Raw genomic sequence first — 16,378 nt, 5'->3', positions numbered from 1 at the left:
AGATCAGAAAATCAAGACTCACGGAGATTTTACAAAGAGCCCAAAGTTTAAAAAAAAATTCTAGGAAAGAAATCACTATGTCTTTTTCAGGAAATGAATTTCAGAGAGGTGATTTCGCTGCAAGGATTTTTTAACCTTAAGATTCAAGTCATAGAGCTGGTAAGCAAAACGCACAAGAATGCTTGGGTAGTTCAGGGAGGGGCTTCAAGTAAGCCACATTACTTACTGCTGTGTGACCTTGAGCAAGTCACTTAACTTCTCTGAGGCCTGGTTTTCTCTTCCCTGAGATGGAGGTGATAACAGGGCTGTTGGTAGAGGGATTGCACATAGCCCTCCACTCGGCACGGAGAAGCCCTCAGTCAGTGTTGGTCAATCTGACTCTTCTGATTAGTTGGGACTCAAACACAGTCGCATCTGCGCCTCAGACCCTGTGGTCTTTCCCCTGAGGCTCTGAGTCATCCTTTGCTCAAGACTGGCAATCAAATCTCAGAGATTTCAAATCCCCTCTCGTCTCCACAGCCATGCCCAAGCCCCACCTCCGTCTCTGCCTCCCTGCTGCTCCCACACCTGCCCTTCCCCCAGCTCAGCCCTGGTCTTGGGACCTCAGCAACTGAGGACCTGCAGGCTGGAACAGAGATACAAGTCACTGCTGCCCCACTTTACAGATGCGAAAATGAGGCCCAATGAGGGAAATGGCTTGTAAGGGCTCTTGAGGTACAATGGTGCCACAGACTGGGCCAGAGGACAGATATCCTGGCTCCTCATTCAGGAACCTTCCCTGAGGCGACCCAGCCCGTCACCAGTCCTGGGATTGTGGGCAGCCCAAGAAGCTCCCAGAGCCCAAGAAGCAGACCAAGTCTTCTCCGTTCCCAATTCCGTCATGGAATATGGTGATTGATCCTAGTCTTTGTGGATTTGAACTTTATCCAAAAAAGAGAGTCCTGGAATGGGAGGAGGGGATGGGGGGAGGGAAGGGCTGGAAATCACCCCAGGAAGGTATTTCCTTCCCACAATCCCAAGACCATGGTGGGTGTGGAGGAAGGGGAGGCGTGGCAGGGGTCCTTGACAGAGGTGGGACCCTCCGTGATCCCCCAGGAGCTCTGCTTTCCCTTGGAGGGCTCACTCCCTCCAGCCCTTCAACCCTCACTTCCTGGATCGACTCAGGACCAAGCACGACCTTCGGCCCCGTCAGTGGGGCGGCACCCAGTCTGGTGAGACCCCATCAGCCCCTGTCTCCTCACCCCTCACCTTTGCTCCCCATCCTGGAGCAAACATCTGGGGGTGAGGACAAGAGAAAAGCCGCCCTTTGCCTGCCCTGCCCTCCAGCACGAGCTGAGAGCTTTCTCACTCAGAAATGGAGAGTCTGGAGGGGCAGGGAGCAGAGAGAAGATTAGACCCTCGTATTTGAATACGTTAAGATCCACACTCCCATGTCGCCAATCATACCTCTTTCAACTGGTGTCTTTTCCGTTCAGGGGTGTCAAGATTCTCTTGAAGTCTCTTTCTGATGGTAGCTTCAGGATAAACTCTAGACGGAAAAGAGGGAGAAATACATTTTAAAAAGGCAAGTGTGGGGGCATGTGGCTTCTGGGGGCCACTTCGTCCAGATGTGCACCCGCTCCCTCCTCCCATCTCTGAAGGCGCAGAAGCCACAGCCCCCGTGGCTAGAAAGACAGAAGCAAGCACCCAACCCCACAGAGGGTCCCAGGATGGCATCCCCAGAGCCTAGGGACTGGGGCATATTTTCAGTCTTCCAAAATCAGCCCAGGAGCCTGTACAACGCCCCTGTGATGACACGGAGCGTGCTGTAACCACAGCGGCACATTGTGTCGCTTTGCTTCTAGCTAGAATAGTATCATCTTGGTGTGGGAACTCCATTTTCCTCAGGCAGAAAAAAAGGCTTTCTGAGTCATTTTGAAAATGCAAAAGCAAATTAATCATTGCCTAATGAATGCAGGCTTTGGGGCAGACCGATATTTTCAAGATCTGGTATCCGTGAAGAGATAAGTAATAAGTGGAGAAATCTTTGGTGGTGAAAAAAACGACTCAGCCCCAGAGTGCAGGGGCCAGAAGTCCAGCCTCTCCCCCGACCCCTGCCTCCTCTCTGTCAGTTTGACAAAGAGTCCCCAGGTCACGGGAGAAGGATCAAATTCACCATGTCCAGGCCACATACCTGTCAGCCAAGGCTTAGGCCAGTCCCAGGGGCTAGCTTGTTCACATGCCCAGCTGAGCAACAAAAGGGCAAAACTTCACAGCGGAGTGGGAGCGGGGAGGGCTAAGCACCACCATCCTTCCCTTCCCAACAACCTGGCGGCACAGTAGAAGCCCTGGTCAAGTTTCATATTGTCTCAAATGATAATTACAATAATCCCGATGCCCTCAACAATTCCATGAGAAAGTATGGCCACTTTAGAGATGGGCCATGGTGAATTCAGAGGCATTAACTCACCCAAGGTCTTACCGCTGAAAAGGGGCAGGGCCAGGGCTACACTCAGGTCCGTGGGAAGTCAAGTCCCTTGCAAGTGCATCTCCACGGCGGGAGAGGAGCGATCAGGAGAGCAGTGAGTTCAAGGTCTACCCTGTAGACCCCAACACCAGTGCACTCTGGGCATAAAAGAAGTTCTCAGAACTCCCTGCTAACTGATGGGGAACAGGGCTTGGCCAGAGGACGTGATCTCGTTTTACTTAGCTATCTCTGCCTCAGACGTCCACCCAGGCAGTGTCAGCCCAAGGGACCTCAAGTGTCATGGGCCAGACTAAGGCTAGTCAGAGGAATTCATGATACATATACACATCCATATACATATACAGCCATATCCATATCCATACACGTGCATATACATACGGATATGGATGTATATGTATATAATTTTCATCTTTAACTACAAAAGTGAAAAGTTTTTCCATACTCGTTCATCCTATTTAACAGATAAACCCACTGCAAAATCTTTGTAATATGACGTTGTAGGCTATATTACATGTAATCACACATGTGTGTACATGTGTGCACAAGCATGTGCCCATGGGGGCCCACAAGCAGACAGTGGCAATTTTTTACACAAATGGGATCTTACCTCGCATGTTCTACAACCCCAGTTATCAGTGATACCATGTCTACCTCTGCGAGTGAGCACACATGCATCTTCTGGAGTCTTTTTCACAGCAGCACAGTATCCCATGGGAGGTGTGGACCACAGTGCACTCACCTCTCCCACCATGGATATGTGGATATTTCCATCTCTGGCCATTACCACCTTGCAGCAACGGTCCCCTTGGTGCCCACATTTCTGTGTGGAAAAGTTCATGCAATTCCAAAGCCTGGATGCCCCGAAGTGGGACCGCCGGGCAGAGGCTCTGCACACATCACATTTGGCAAACTGCCTTCCCAAAATACTGGATCAACTCCCCTCAAATAGCAGGGCAGGAGCCCCTTGGCTTGAATGCAAATTTGAACCCAGGGTTCAGCCTACAGAGTTGCTTTTCTGCTCCCCTCCTGGTGGCCTGGGAGGTCGCATCCCCTGGATGAGGGAGGAGTTTATTTCTTGGCGCACGCAGAGGTCCACCCCTCCACCTCCCCCAGAGCACCTCCCAGTTCCCGGCCCACCTGAGCCGGGAACTACATTTACGGGCTCAGAACTGATAATGAGCTTTTATGAGCTCTGGGGACCGCGAAGAACACGTATTAATGTCAAGTGTGCCGGTCAGCCACGCAGCCTGGGAGAATGTTACACATTAACAAAATTAAAGGCTGCAGCCACGCCGGGAAGGAGCCGCGGGCTGCACATCTGGCAGTGCGGGCAAGGCCCGTCAATAACAAAATTACTTTTCAGGTTTCGCACTCCCGAGCCTGAAGCTGTCTCCCATCTTCGATGGAATTCTGCCTTCCTGCAGACTAAGAGGAGATTAGTTTATTACCAGCCTGCCAGGAGAGGCAAAATCCAGCACTAATCCTAATTCCCATTTAAGCAGATATGCATTGTGTGAGGGAAACCAGCTGCGCTCGGAATTTCTTCCCCCTTTCCCCTGAGATCTCATTCCAGACCCCTCCTCTCCGTGGGGGAGGGAGGTCACTACAGATGTTAGGCCCGGAGCCCTCCCAGGAGGGGGGAAAGAATCCCAACGTTTAGGGCCAAGACGGGAACTGGGGCTGGGTGACAAGAGGCAGCGTTGAAAGGTGGTGGGCTGGGTGATGGTGGTCGCCGTTGACCGGGCTGTCTTGTGCCGTGGAAGGGAGAGGCCCCCACGGTTCTGGCCCCAGACCTGCTCTTGCTTTTGTACAAAGATCCCCGCCGCCCCCAGGTTTGAAGTGGCACAGGTTGGGATCCTGAGTCCAACTCTGACTGGCTCTGTGACCTTGAGCAAATGACCTTCCTATTCCGTGCTCAACTCCTCATCTGGAAAATAGGGTTAACAACAGCTGATGCCTCCTAAGAGGTTGTGAGGATTACATGAGGAATGTATACACAGGACTTAGCCGAGAGCCTGGCACACGATACCCTATTTCTTGAATGTAAGACTCCATGGGTTATAATCGTACCATTATTATATGGACTTCTAAGAAAAAGAAAACACTGCCTGTTAAACTAATTATGACATGTCACTTTTTGTATGATGCATCCTGGTTTTAGAGACCTTAAAATATTTTTTTTTTAAAAAGTGTGCCTTAGAATCCATGAAATATATAGTAAGAGCTTAATCAGTGGTACTTAGTGATTATATTGGCCAGGTGCGCCCATTTTGCAAGGTCTAGTTCAAAACTTAGACCTTCTTCCTCCTCTTCTTTCTTCTAATCAAAGCAAATCTGCACTGGGTGGGGATACCAGCCCTCAATTTATAAGAAAAATTCTGATAGCCACTTCAGTATCCTGGATAGGACCCAGATGAGAGACTTAAATATTTACCCTGATGATTCCTACTCTAGAACAGAGCACACCTGTGTAACGGGACACCCAGATCAAAGACTCTTCACTCTTCTCCCAGTCAATGTTTCTCTACCATCCCATGTCTCCCAAATCATCCCTGCCTCTCCATCCTCACTGCCCCTGCCAGCCCCGCCTGGGCTCAGCCCGATCGTTGCCTATCTGCTTGCTGCAAACAGGCTCCTGCTGGTCTGCCGGCCTGCAGCCTCTGTCCCTTCCAACCTGCCCTCTCCTTTGCTGTCAGACTGAGCCCATAAATGTCTTTCTCTCCTGCTTCAGTGGGTTCCCTGGCCTCCCTTTGCCTATACACAGGGCCTTTTATCATCTGATCCCCAGTTGCCTTTTCAGGCCCATCTTCAGGTCCTCGCAATATGCACAGACCCCACAGTTAAACTGAACTCACCTGGACTTACACGCCCCACCAACACACTCAGCCCAAACTCGCTGCTGTTCACTCTGCCTGGAAGTCCGTTCTTCCTTTCCTAACCCTGAACTGCAGCCCCCCACACACTCCCCAAATCACCTGGCAAACTCCTACCCATCCTGTAAAACCTTCCTTCGATATCTTCTCTGAGAAACCTTCCCAGACTTCCACAGGCATGATTAATCACTGTTCTCTGGGCTCTATGAGTTCCTGAAAGATGGCAATGATGTCTCAATTCCTGACTCAGATAATAATAGTTGGATGAATGGATAGTTGCTATGATAGATAGATGGATGGGTAGGGAATGGATCTATACAAGAACAGAATGGCAGAAGAGAAAAAGAGGAACTAGGTTGTAGTTGGTTGCAGGGATGGATGAATAATTGAAGGGATAGAAAGATTAATGAATGGATACATGCATGGATGCAGAAATGGATGGATGGATGGATGGATGGATGGATGGATGGATGGATGGAGAAATGAACAGGACAGTTGGAAGGTGAATATATCTGTAAAAGAATGGGTTAAATGAAGAGTGAGAAGGCAAAACCAGGTTAATAGAGATAAGAGAGGGAACGAATGACTCTCAACTACTTGTATAATTTTCTCTGGACCCTGAGAGGCTGAGCCTCTTGCATCTATGAATGTACTTTGCTTTAGTCCTTTATGAATCCAGGCAGAGACCACTCAGTCAAACACTGTCAGCCCCCAGGTCCACCCCACTTCAACACTTGCTCTAGCTGTGGAGCTACAAGATAAGGCCTTAGGAAGGAGGGGTCAGAGTTACCTCCTGCCTTGGCCTTGGCTGATCCAAGCAGTGAAGAGCAGTGCCACAAGGAGACCAAAGTTTCCCTGTGTCTGAGTCAAGCCCCAGTCTGAGGGGCAGTTGGTTTGCCAGCTGTGTGCAATAGGCCTGGGACAGGCCAACTGCTGATGGAAGTTCCATGCTCCCCTGAAAAGATGCCATTTGGAAGAACCCTAAAATGGCTGAAGGGTCAGGGTAGGTAGACAGTGTAGCAGCATTTGGATGGTCACCTGTTAGTGGGCTTGGGTGGGGACAAATCTCCCACTAGAGCCTGCTGCCTCTCTGCAATGCGCAGCAGGGTAGGTGGTAGGTGGGAGCCTTCAGCATCAAATGGCAGTAAGCACTGTGGTCAAGAGACCAGGCTTTCCTATCCCACAGGCCTGGGTCTGAATCTCGGCTAGGCCACCTGCCACCCGTGGAGCCTTGGGAAAGTTCCTTATCCCACTAAACCTCAGGTTATTCACCTGCGAAGTATGGGCCATCAGAGTCCTACCTCACTGGCCTGAGCTGCGGATTAGATGAGCGAACGGATTATAAGTGATGCCCATGGTGCTCGGGACAGAATGAGCCCTTGGAGGCCACAGGAATTATGTAAAGTAGAACCTGCTGATACTCTCCGTAAAAAGGGTAGTGGCCACGATCACTGGTTCCAAGTCATACTCCTCAGACCCTTCCCTCTCTCCCTCAGGGGTCTACATTCAGAACAGATGGAGCCTACACCCCATATATACATCCTACCACTTAATTCACAACAGCTGGACTTTCTGATCGTTTATATGTTAAGTTTCCACATAATGCTGAAGGTGACTTAGAGCCTCTTGATAGCCTAGAATCCCAAGTCAGTAGGATTTCAGAGAAGGTGGAGAGCTGGGAAGGCTTCCTGGAAGAGGCAGCAAGGAAAGGAGAGAGGGAGGAAGGTGATCAGCTCAATGATGAGCCTCTTCCTGGCTAGCTCCTGCTAGAAATCCCTCCCCACACCACCCCCCCTCCACTCTAGCCACCCAAAGTGGACCAGCCATCCTTCTGAGTTCTGTGACCACAAGGACTCTTGGTCTTGTGCCACAAGAAGGGGCAGCAGCGTCCTCAGTGAGTCCCAGAAGCCGGCTCAGCCTCGGGCCCCTCTCCCCACACCGATGCCAGGCCACAGGATCCAGGCTGGGCCACTGCCAGCCTGATGCATCGCTTGTTGACGGATAAAAGCTCTGCAGTTTATGGCTCCAAAGCAAAGCTGGGGCTTTGTTTTGCTTTGTTTTAAATTAGCAAAGCAGGGGGTTGTGGTGAGGCGGGGGGGACAGGGAGAGGAGCCAAGGCTTATTCAGGACGAGCTCCTGCTGTGTCCTGCATCTCAACGATCCCCTGGGCAGCCCTTAATGAAGCCGCCTGAGCTCATCCTGTCTCTGCCTTGTCTCTCCACCTGCACTTGTCTCACTGGGGGAGTGAGAGCGCTTTCCACTGCCGCCCGCCCTGTCACTCAGCCCCATCACCCTCTGTTCCCATAATGAGTCCCTGAATGAGCCTGTTAATGTGCCCCAGGGTCACAATGGGGCTGAAGGGGGAGCCATGACAGCCTCAGAAAGACTGGGATTTATGATTTACTTTTGCTCTGGGGGTGGAGGGCCACTCCCTACCTGCCATTGGGCACAGCGCAGTGGGCGCTGGCACTGCTAGCAAGGGCCCCGGAGGGTCTGCCCGATGGGCAAGGGACTCCCAATCTGAGTCCATTGGCTCTTGGTGGCTTGGGGAGGGTGAAAGGGCCCAGAAGAGGGATGTACCAACCCCATAAATTAACATGTGAAGCTGTTTATTCTCAATGCAACTGTCATTAGTGATCATCTCCCCTTCTCTGCACCTGCCGGCAGGTCTGGAGCTTTTCTGCACATGCCAGCCAGGGTCTCTCATGCCGTCCCCCATAGGATGCATACAACAGACGCCACCGCCAAGATGCTTTACAGAGCAGGAAGGAGAACTGGGGAGACGCCCTGTCACCAGCGGGCATTGCCCTGCATCTGCTCGTCCTCTTTCCTGTCTGGAAGCACTTTTTTGGTACCTGAGGAGGGTAAGGACAAGGGCTATGCATACACTGGAGCTGACTTTACTTCTGATCGTCACTCCTCTTCCTCCTACACTGCAAGGACAATATTACCACTCTTCCCATTTTACAGATGAGGAAAGTGAGCCTGAGCCACAGCATTTTTATGTAATTAAACATCGGTTTAGTTCGTAGAGAAAGGGAAACAATCAACAACAGTGTCTGCTAAGGAAGGCTCACTCATTCTCACAAGGAGATAGGGCTCCAGCAGATCTGCCAGGCAAGTGCCCAGCATTTGGTCCCAGAGGGACCCGGAAGCCCTAATCGTTTAAGGGACTTATCTCTGAAGATGTAGCCTGGCTTGCCTGGCCTTTGTTCATCTGTGTGAACAAAGGAATGAAAGATGTGAGCCCCATAACTCTTGTACCAAGTGGCCAGCATTCTCTTCTTCACTAGCAAAGGAAGGAAGTGATGCTCAGAGAGGTCAAGCAGCTTGTCTGCAGTGACAGAGCTGGACCAGGCAGAGGGAGGACCAGAACCAACGATTTTGTCTGCAGCCAAAGTCTTGGAGCCACTTCGCCTGAGTCCAGCCTGCATTAGGCTAACCCCATAGTGTCTGTCCTTCCAACAATGCATCTGAGAGGTTCTCAGGCTATTGGGCTGTTCAAACAAAGATACCTGGTGTTTCAAAGGCTTCAAGAACAATCCAGCACTTCTAGCACAGGGTTCAAGAAGAGCTAAGTCTGTCTCAGTGCTGAAGCTGACTTTGGTACAAAATGTGTCTCAACACACTGTAGACCTTGAACTCAACGGGGATCCGCTGTGCAGTCAGTCATACACCTACGGGAGCGCCTGTGAGAGGATATTCTGCCTCTGAGAGAAGCAGTATTAAAAAGCCACATGACAGTAATAGAGATGTTTCCAAACTGGCTGCCCTGCTGCTAGCAAGGAAGCCAAAAGCTGAGAACTCATCACTAAAGGGCCAACCCCACAGCCAACCACAGCTCTCCTCCGCAACGTGGGGCTATTAATTCAGACTTTATAACCCACAGGGCTGCAGTGGAATCTGGGCAAAGGGCACCCCAACTCCTTGTAATTCGTCCCTGCTCAAGTCCCTGTAAATATATTCCAATGCAGAAAAGCGTCTGCGGGAGGGAAGACGGCAGATCTATTAGCACTTTGATAGGTTTTCCCAACACATGGAACAAGAGAGCTTTAAAATTCACAGCACAGAGATTAATCCTTCCATCACATCTCTCCCTCCACAGCTGGAAGTGGCCAAGAACTTTTTACCCCTTTAAGACCTTGATTAGGATAGAAAGTTAGGAACTCAGAGAGCTCAGTCTTAAGAGTCCTACAGAGAAGAGACAGCTGGGTTTTCTAGACCAAGCGTATAGAGCCCTCCAAACACAATTAAACGGCAGAATCAGGGATGGGGGAGGTGGAAGGCCGTGACACTGTGCGGGGGTTGGGAGCTTCTCTGACTCAACAGAAGGACACGGCCAGTTCCGGACTGGAGCCCTGCTTGTTCCAACAGCAAGGTTCGCCTTTTGTAACTGACAAAGGCCAGGCCTCTTAACATCCCTGTTCGTTCACTCGACAAGCATCTTGGAAGAATCACCATGTGCCACATACTAGGTGCTTGAGAGAGAAGGATCAGGAAGACAGTTCAGCTCAACAAATCCCTGACCTCAAGAAACTCAGTCTAGGGGCTTCCCTGGTGGCGCAGTGGTTAAGAATCAGCCTGCCAATGCAAGGGACACGGGTTCGAGCCCTGGTCCGGGAAGATCCCACATGCCACGGAGCAACTGAGCCCGTGCGCCACAACTACTGAGCCTGCGCTCTAGCGCTTGCAAGCCACAAATACTGGGCCCACGTGCCACAACTACTGAAGCCTGCGTGCCTAGAGCCCGTGCTCTGCAACAAGAGAAGCCACGACAATGAGAAGCCCGTGCACCGCAATGAAGAGTAGCCCCCGCTCGCCGCAACTAGAGAAAGCCCACGCGCAGCAACGAAGACCCAACACAGCCAAAAATAAAAACAAACAAATAAATAAATTAAAAAACAAAAAAAAAGAAACTCAGTCTAGATGGGGAGAGAAAGAGAGAGGGAAATGGACGAACACGATAAAATGCAGCAGGCAACTGAGATCAATGCAGTTGCCCTGGGACCTCGAGATGGCAGGGGATGGGGGCACCTCAATCAAGCTGGGTTGAAGAGCTGGTCACACCCTTGGGAGACTCCTGGTCCTTCCTCAAAACTTTCTTTTGAAAATGAATGTGATGGAATATTAAGTGTAGAAGGCAAGGTGTGTAGTTTTCTAGTGTATGATCAGAAAGAATATATAGATACTGTTAAGGTAAATGATAACCAAACTTTCAACATCATACTGGAGCACTGTTTAGCAGACTCACCCAAGGGGTCATTATCTAGGGGATTCTAGAGAAATGTAACTTTGACTCATGGGAGGTTACAGGCGAATTTGTAGATTTTTTTTGGCCTGGTAGAAAAGATAACCCAACGGTTAGGATTAACCTTTGTGTATACAATCCAGCCATCTTCTTGCAGTATTCTTTCTCCCATGCCTACATAACCGCTGTTTCTCTAATTCTCCAGCTTTACCAGTGAGCATCTCCTGTTGGCTTCCTCATTCACGAGTCAAATCAGTCTCTGACCCATGTTCATTCTAGATGTACATGTGATTCTATAGGATTTATAATTTTTTGAAACTTATACTTTGACAGTACATGCCCAATTACACACACACACACACACACACACACAATGCACAGGGATAAAGATGGAAAAAACTACAGCAAAATGTTACCAATGGGTATCTTTAGGTAGCTGGCACTTGTATACAAGTGACTTTTATAATCAGAAAAAAGTGATAAACATTATTTTTTAAATGAAGAAACACACACCCATGTAAGATTCCCCAGACTAACAGTTAATACCAGTTGCTTGCTTATCCCATCTGTCAGAGTGGGTGGGGCTCTAAGCACTTAAGAGGACTACCTCATTAAGGCCTCGCCATCACACCACGCCATGCGAAAGGCACCGTTATTCTCCCCATTCTACAGATGAGGAAATGGAATCACGTAGTTAGCCTCAGATCACAGATCTCAACAGTAAGAGCTGGGATCTGAACCCCAGGCAGCCTGGCCCTACAGGCTGCCTGCTTAACCGCCCTGCCAGACGCCTGCCTCCCAAGTGGAAAAGGAAGAAATAAACACATCTGCCGGGCTGCCGGGGTCAGGCTTGGAGAAGACCGTGTTCCCACCCCCTCCCAGAGCACAGTGTGCTGGGAAGCCAACCGTGAGCCTCGCCAGCCTTGAACTGAATTCACATGTGTCTCTCCTCTCCCACACTTGCAGGCAGGGACCTGCTCTTCTCCATTCTTGAACCTCCCATCAGGCTGGCATTGGACCCCAGTGGTTGCTCAGCAAATGTCTCAGAGCACCTCTCTCCCTGCTCTGACAGCACACTCCATTCAGGGACTCTAAAAGCCAGCCTCTAATTAATAGTTCACTCCAGCTCTCTCTTTGCCCACACAGGCACTACAGACTGGTTTATTACCTAGATCATAAAGCAAAGCGCAGCCTGGCTTCAGCAAAGAGGGGTTTCAGTGTGTTGGAAAGGACCCCGACCTAGGAACCTGGAGGACATGGGCCCTCCCTTTAAATCACTGTGTGACCCTGGGCAAATCACCAAGCGTCTCTGGGCCATCACCTCGCCTTTAAAATGGTCAGGGGGACCCACTGTGCTATGATGCCCCAGATGTTTTGCCAGTATCAATCTCACTTTCGCTGCCGGGGTGTTTTATATGCAGCAGGCGTGGAGCCCGCACCACAGACCCACACCTATTGATTCTCACTAAAGCTCTTCACGTGGCAGGTCACTGCTGGTTAAATCTGTGCGGAAATTAGGTTTTGAGGGAGGAGTACCTTGTGATCTGGAAAACCAAATTGGGATGGAGGGCTGCAAAAGGGGGAGTGGGGAGAGATGCTTCATCTCAGTAGGGCTCTTGAGAGCCCCTACACATCACCCCATCTATGGGTTCATTCTGGTCGCGATTTATTTATTTTTATTTTGGGGTCATATACGCTTGCAGAGTCAGGCACGATTGTTTGCGTAAACACTGTTTCAAAAGATTCCAAATAAAAAGCTTCATTTTCCTTGATTTAACAATAAATATCCATCCAGCCTCTACCTATGACTGTGAGGAAGGCAGGAGACAGAATAACTGTCAGCCACTAAATAAGCGTCAATATTGAAAGACGCAGCTCTAGGTGATTAATTAGGATCAGTGGCCAAAAGAAACACAGGACAGCCCTCTTATAAAAACGGGAAATGATACTGCTAATGAAAATGATTCTAGCAGACGTGCCTGCTTCTGATTCCTGGGTGAGTTACTGCCCCTTTCGGGGTCTCGGTTTCATTCTCTATCACCTAATGGCCTGTGATTCTCAGAATGGGTTTCCCAGGGGTTCCTCAGGAGACACCCAAGTGGAGGGGGAGGGGCGCAGGGGGGACCAGCCCCCTATGCCTGCTTCAACAGGGCAGCTCCCTTTTGAGTTATTCTGGAGGCTCCGAGGCTCCATGGTGAACTTTCTTTGAGGTCTGTGGCTACAAGTAAGTTGAATGCCACTGGGCTAAGTCATCACAGCTTCTTTTCACTTTAGCATCTTGAATGTACCTTGGTTAAGAAATTCCCAGGCATTCTGATAGGCAAATGGTTTTTCCTCAAAGGCATCATGGTGATCCATGCATAATATCACGTGGGGATGGAATGCCTCCGACTCTGGGACGGGCTGTCTGTGTCAGGTAGCAAGCCCACATCCCTAGCAGAAGAGTCTGCCAAGACAGATCATAAAACCACAGTAAGAGCTGGCACACACAGGAACACTTACACTGTCCCATATACTTTATCTTTCTCAGCGCTCGTGGCAACTTTATGCAACAGGCCTTGATCTTCTCTCCATTTTGCAGACGGAGAACCTGCACGTCAGAGAAGTTGAGTAACCTACCCATGGACACACAGCTCTTCAGCCCGGATTTAACCCCAGCACCCTGTCTCTTTTCTTTTATGATTCCATTTATTAAAAATGTCCAGAATAGGCAAATCCATAGAGATAGAAAGTAGATTAGTGTTGCCAGGGGCCGGGGCAGGTGGTGGAATGGGGCAAATGGGGAGTAACTGCTACCAGATAGAGGGTTACTTTTCAGGGTGATGAAAACGTTCTAAAATCTATGGTGGTGATGGTTCCACAACTATGCACGTGCACTAAAAGCCATTGAATTTTATACTTAAAGTGGGTGAATTGTATGGTATTTAAAATATATATCAATAAAGCTGTTGTATTAAAAAAGAAACCTCACAAAATTCAGGGTGTTAATCTCTGCTATGAATAGGGAAACAATCACCTTGTATCAGGACCCTTGACAGTACTGGTCAATGAATTTCCGTTTTAAACATCTTTAGATTAGTCACACAGATCAGAGTTATTAACATTTAGAATTTATTTTTTGAAGAGGAGGTGACCATCTTACACACTGTCCCAGGAAAGGTGAGGTTGAATAGTGGAAATAATTACCTAAATCCTAAATAATTAACTTGGCATCCTGCCGTTGCAAAGGCAGGAGAGCTGCTCAGCATCTACATTAAACAGATTATCCACGTGATCAGATTGTCCACTTCAGATTGATCCCAGCACCCTGTCTCTTAATCACTGCCTGAAATCACTGCATATACTGCCCCAGACAGCCACAAGGTATCACGCCGGAAGGGGACTTGGGGATCAGCTGGTCTTCTCCTTCATTTTACAATGAGTGACTGAGGCCCAGAGAGGGTAAGGGACTTACCCAAGGTTCATAATGAGTTTGTAAGTAGAGCCGGATTAAAACTCAGACTCCCGTCTTGAAATCCTATGTCTTTCCACTCCACCTTGGCACCACTGGGCCATGTAGGACAGCATGCTTCGGTGGTCAAAGCTTAGTGCAAGGGCAGATCACTGCCCAGTTACAGAGCCAGCTGTGCCACTGATCGACTGCGTGACACTCAGCCTCCCAGGCTCCTGTCTCACCATCCTCAAAACAGGAATGATTTTCATACATAACCTGTAGGGCTGTTGCAAGGATTCAGCAGGACAATATATGTCATGTATTCTCAATAAATTCTAGCCCTCTTAGGGCCAGAACCTGAGGTGGGGACAGGCACACAAAATAAAGTGGATCCTGCTGATGGGCTTGGTGCAGGAAACATAAGGTCTTTGTCCTGGTGTCCACGGCCCCTCCTCCATCAGCAGCAGCAAACTGACCACCATCCCTCTTTCCCTAGTCACCTCTACTGGGGTCGCTGAGAGGAAGAGGAATGGGACCCAGTGAGATGCTATCACGTTGTGTCTCTCCAAAGTTAAGAACGAATCATCCTCTTGAACTTTGTAGTTTCTCCTGACCCCATGTTAATTTCTAGCTCCAAATAAAATGATGTCTCTTCAGTATCAGGAAAAGCCTAAAGAGTAATTTCAGGTTGGCACACGGTCTGCCTAATGAGATCGGATCCACTCATTTGCAGAGTCAGGGAAATCAAGATGCGGGAAGAACCTCATCTCAGACCATCTGAGATACTGCAGAAGAAAGTGATGATCTCTTTAAAAGTAAAACTGGCAGCTCTGCCTCTGTTGTGAGGGAGGAACCAAGGCCCAGAGAGGTTGAGTGATTTGGCCCAGGTCACACAGCCATAGTGGCTTTTGATAAAAGAGAGTGAGAACCAGATCTCCTGACCTCATGGCTCTGCTGGCACTTGGAGGGGCCGGGGGGTGGAGGGGATGAGGGGGAGCGAGAGACGGGAGGGGAGTTTGAGTGTGAAAATGACTATTCATAACTCTGAGTGTAAGCAGTTGTGAGAGCATGAGCCTCTGAGGGAGAGGGAAAACCTATGGGGCATCTGATGTCCCACCTGCCCTTGGACCGTGAGCAGATAAGTGTGAACAAGTGTGAGCAAGAGGGCTGTGAGCGGGAGTGAGTGAATGAGTGAGTGGGAGGAAATCCGAGTGCTGGAGAGAGAACAAGAGGAGGAAAAACATTTGGGCCGTTTTCAAATTCCCACAGCCGAATAAATCAAAACAGATTGTTCTGAGACAAAGAAGCCATTTCAAACCACATCCTTTACACCAAAATAGACCCTCAGTGGTCCACGTGACGCTTTCTCGCAACCAATAATAACGGCGACAGCAACGTTCACAGTCATAGTTAGGATTCTTCAACAGCCATGATGAGCAGGTGTGATCAACGCCCACTTTCCAGATCAGGCCACTGAGGCTTGGAGAGGGTAAGTCACGTGGTCCCTACACCTCCCTGTCTGGGTGATTCCTGGAATCAGGAAGCCTGGTGTGCAGCGGAGATGCAACCAGCAAGTGTCACCTGGAGGTGCCAGGTGTTCCTGAGAACCGTCCCCTTGAGGCAGGGCCACTCTGGCTGCTGCAAGCAGGATGGAGAAGCAAGGCACCAAGGAGCAAGCAGGGAGTGAAGACAGAATGTTCCCAGCTGCCCCACGGGGCAAAGCAGATGCCCGTCTGTGCAGGAGTGCCTGGTGCCATGATGGCTAGTATTAGCTACTAAGGAGCTGTGGTCATCGCCTCACCTGGACGCCTGGCCCTGACCAGTCAGAGGAAGGCCCTGCCCTTCCATGCAAGCTGGGGCCTGATGCACAGGATTGGGCCAGAGAGGAGGGCACTGCCAGGGCCCCAAAAAACAGGTCTCCCATCTCCCACCTCAACCTCAGCAAAGGGAACTTGGGTCCAGGCGGCCACGTCTCAGTAACCGCCGAGTCTCCGCTCCCAGTGGGCGTGAGGAGACAGCACCGGGCCGGCTGTGGGGAGCAGGCAAATGTAGCTCTGCCAAAGCAGCCACGGCCACCAGGCACGCCGTGCATTTTCTCATCGTAAACTGGTCCCAACCCCCAAACAACCCTATGATGTGGTATTACTCTCCTCGCTTTACAAATGAGTAAACCGAGGCTCAGAGGGACTAAATCACTCGCCCAAAGTCTCCAAAGTTGCAAGTGTACCCACAGTCAGGACTGAACCCAGCCTGACAAGAAGACCTTGCTCCTTCTACCTCATCCATCACTCACCCGCAAAGCCCTTCTCTCTGACGGAGGTTGGGAGTCCCAGAGGGCAGCGTTTTGTTACGAGTTT

General features: G+C 49.9%; 1 protein-coding gene across 1 annotated transcript in view; it reads right to left on the bottom strand.

The window, feature by feature from the left end:
• The window catches only part of TSPAN18 (tetraspanin 18), a 180,834-nt gene that overhangs the window by 145,745 nt on the left and 18,711 nt on the right, over positions 1 to 16,378 (bottom strand). Inside the window, exon 2 of the mRNA XM_068554708.1 lies at positions 1,447 to 1,528. The gene's annotated coding sequence lies outside the window, so the exon portion shown is untranslated. The remainder of the gene's footprint in view (positions 1 to 1,446; positions 1,529 to 16,378) is intronic.

The sequence above is a fragment of the Eschrichtius robustus genome, chromosome 11 (genome assembly GCF_028021215.1).
Source record: "Eschrichtius robustus isolate mEscRob2 chromosome 11, mEscRob2.pri, whole genome shotgun sequence".
In the NCBI taxonomy this organism is placed as follows: domain Eukaryota; kingdom Metazoa; phylum Chordata; class Mammalia; order Artiodactyla; family Eschrichtiidae; genus Eschrichtius; species Eschrichtius robustus.
This window is presented reverse-complemented; position numbering and strand designations above follow the sequence as displayed.